Source organism: Echinops telfairi, unplaced genomic scaffold, assembly GCF_000313985.2.
Source record: "Echinops telfairi isolate 266 unplaced genomic scaffold, ASM31398v2 ScPeMD7_31;HRSCAF=116, whole genome shotgun sequence".
NCBI classification, from domain to species: Eukaryota; Metazoa; Chordata; class Mammalia; order Afrosoricida; family Tenrecidae; genus Echinops; species Echinops telfairi.
Window position 1 is genome coordinate 27,337,708 of NW_022103928.1, and position 229 is coordinate 27,337,936.

Genomic DNA, 229 nt, shown 5'->3' on the forward strand with positions numbered 1-229 from the left:
TGCCACGCTGGGTGCCGCGGGCGGGTCGCCACAGCTCCTTATCTTTCTAAATGGTTTGCACTTTGAGGTCAATTTTATCCGAGATTAGGATTGTAACCCCTGCTCTTTTTGAATTGTTGTTTGCTTGGTATGCCTTTATCCAGCCTTTGATTCTCAGCCTGTTTTTGTCTGTAGTCTTGAGATGTGTCTCCTGTAGGCCTGCCTTCTTTTTTATTGAGGTTTTCCTCTA